This window comes from Portunus trituberculatus, chromosome 44, assembly GCF_017591435.1.
Source record: "Portunus trituberculatus isolate SZX2019 chromosome 44, ASM1759143v1, whole genome shotgun sequence".
Lineage (NCBI taxonomy): Eukaryota > Metazoa > Arthropoda > Malacostraca > Decapoda > Portunidae > Portunus > Portunus trituberculatus.
The window spans coordinates 26,941,088-26,944,498 of NC_059298.1; positions in this window are offsets into that span (position 1 = coordinate 26,941,088).

Genomic DNA, 3,411 nt, shown 5'->3' on the forward strand with positions numbered 1-3,411 from the left:
TCTCCCACAAACTGTTTTCCGATCATTCGCGCGCAGGTACACACACACACACACACACACACACACACACACACACACACACACACACACACACACACACACACACACACACACACACACCCAGACACGCAGGGGGAGGAACTTACTAGTGATTTAAGGCCACCTCAATGAGAACAGCATCAGAGCAGTAATGAGAGCAGGCAAGTCGTGTTATTTCGCCCCACGTAAAGAGACAGGGTGATGAGACTGAGTGACTGACTGACTGACTGGTCACTAACTGATTAAATGACTAGTGGCTGGTGAGTGACTGGTGACTAACTGATGAGTAACTGGGTGAGTGAAGCAAGTTACGTGTTTAACCTTTTCAATACTAGGAAACCTTTTTTACTTTGATATTTGCATACGATTAGTCTTTTATTGACATTACGAAGGACCTATGGAGGTCAGAAGATTAATGGCCACAGTCTATACATTTTTAATCCTCCACATAAAATTCTGAAGTTGTCTAGAATCATCAAATAGTAATCAGAATGAATGTGAAAACGAGTCATGGTACTCAATTGGTTAAAAGTGGGTGTCAGTGTTTCAGGTGGTGGTGTTTTGAGATGGCAGTCTTTTTCTAGGTGGAAGACAAAGTAGAAGTCAATAGATATGGTAAAGTTGATGATTTTGTAATGTAGTGGGTAATCTGATTTATTTTCTTGTTATTTGCTTTCATTTTATTATTATTTTTCTTTTTTTAGTTTTCATATATTTTTGTTTACGTGTATGTTAAGTTATTCGAGTATTTATGGTTAAGTGTTCCAGTTTTCATCTATTTATTATTGTGTGTTTTTAAGCTATTTTAAAATCTATGATTAGATTTTCTACTTTCTTTCTCTTAATTCTTTCCTGCTTATATTCTGAAATTTATGAATTTATGGATATATTTTCAAAACTTTCCATTCAGTCCTTACTTACGTGTCTTCTTTCATCGTGTATTTTAAAGGTACACTGATGCAGGAGGAACGTCACCGTCTATAATACCAACAAATATTTTTACCTTCAAACAGCGAGTAAACATCATGACGACACAACACTTTCCTTCTCAACAAGTGCGAAAAAAAAACTTTTGCTAACACCTAATTGTTTCAGACTCCAGGTTAACACTTTCCTGTTTCATTCTACTCCTGAACACGAACTTTGAAGACTCTCATACACACTTAATTAAAGAGAGACAGAAAGAAACGGACACTTCAATATCCACCATTTCTACACACTCCGCTATTTCTCCTCCTGGACTTCCTTCCTTCCTGGCTCCCTCCTGCGCGCTATTCTCTTCTTCCTTTTTACCTTCGTTCAGAAACTTTCCGGGTCCAAAACTCTTCATGAAATGCCATACCAAACTGCTCATTTAATGTTTGCTTGCCTTCCAGTGCAACTCTTTTCAACTCGTCGTCTTCTCCAGCGCGTCCTCTTCATTATATCTATTTTTTTTTTTTTTTTACTTTTTTCCAGCCTCCGGTTTCAAGTCCCAGTCTCTCTTAACATTTGAAGGAGTGAACGCGTCAAAACGCAACGTAGCTACTCGTACATCAACACCACGCAGGTGAGTTAATTACCGCCACTATTTTCACACGCACATAAGTTTTAATACCTTCGTGAACCGTGTGTAAAATTACTGACAGAGGTTGACGCGAGAAGCGATAAGAAGCTGGAAGTTAGGAAGTTAGGAAGCAAGGAAGGAAGGAAGGAACAGAGGGAGAAAGAAAGGAAAAAGAATGAAAAAAAAACAATCTAATGACAACATGCTCTCTTTTTAGCACATCCTTAACACCATCACCACTTTGAGCATTTCGTTAAGACGCCGTGGCTGAGGGAAATGAGGGTTAACGTGAGAGGCGATGAGAAACTTGTAAGGAGAACGAAGGGACAGTCTAAAGAGAACATGTACTCTTCTAAACACATCACAAGCACCATCACCCCTTGGAGCATTTCATTAACTAGGAGTGAGACATTGAGGCCTCGCTGAGAGACTGAAGTTCACGTGAAAGACAATGAAAAAAAAAAAATGAGAAGGAAAAAATAGAAAAAAGGAAGGAAAGGACTCAAATTAGGACGCACTTAGCACCATCACCGCTTAGAACATTTCATTAACCTAGACTAGAGTGAGATCTTGAGGCTTAACATTGAAAAAGTTCACATAAAAGAAAAAAATAATAGAAAAAAACTAAAAGAAAGGAAGGAAGGAAGGCACTGTATTAAGCACACACATAGACACCAGCAGCACTTCGAACATTTCATTAAGACCTTGAGGCTTGGCTGAGGAACTTTGTGAAGGAGTGGTACTTTTCTTAATCCCACCACCAGTAAGTTTCAGCTGCGCCCAGACTAGGACAGCGCGCTAGGCCAGAAAAGTAAAGTGGTGTCTATTTTTTCCCCTCAGGGCGGCGGCGGGACAACACTACTGTCGCCTTGGGGAAGAAGATGTGCGGGTCTTGCTATAGAAAAGGAGGAGGAGGAGGAGGAGGAGGATGAGGAGGAGGAAGAGGAAGAGGAGGGGAAGCATCTCCCTTACCCCCTCTCTCTCTCTCTCTCTCTCTCTCTCTCTCTCTCTCTCTCTCTCTCCTCCTTCTTCATCTTTACTTAAGTTCACAGTGGAGTTGTTCGAGAGAGAGAGAGAGAGAGAGAGAGAGAGAGAGAGAGAGAGAGAGAGAGAGAGAGAGAGAGAGTGTAAAGCTTAACACTAACTGTTCGTTCAATTGTGCTATGTTTCTCTTAACGTATATTTGTTAACTTTGTTGTTCATATTTTTCATGATAATTTTGCATACATTTATTCATTCTCTCTCTCTCTCTCTCTCTCTCTCTCTCTCTCTCTCTCTCTCTCTCTCTCTCTGACAGATCAATTAGCTGGGCATGAAAAAGTAATTAACGTGTGTGTGTGTGTGTGTGTGTGTGTGTGTGTGTGTGTGTGTGTGTGTGTGTGTGTGTGTGTGAGAGAGAGAGAGAGAGAGAGAGAGAGAGAGAGAGAGAGAGAGAGAGAGAGAATTTATAAATTACGAATAAGGAAAGGAAAACAATGAAAAAACACACACTCTCTCTCTCTCTCTCTCTCTCTCTCTCTCTCTCTCTCTCTCTCTCTCTCTCTCTCTCTCTCTCTCTCTCTCTCTCTCTCTCTCTCTCTCTCTCTCTCTCTCTCTCTCTCTCTCTCTCTCTCTCTCTCTCTCTCTCTCTCTCTCTCTCTCTCTCTCTCTCTCTCTCCGTCACCCTGGAAAGAGCTGACCGCGTCCAGAGAAAAATAGGGTGATTTCCTCTCCACTTCTTAGGGCGGCGATCATCTCCATGTGCGATTATGGAAAATGGGAAGGGGAACCTCTCTCTCTTTCTCTCTCTCTCTCTCTCTCTCTCTCTCTCTCTCTCTCTCTCTCTC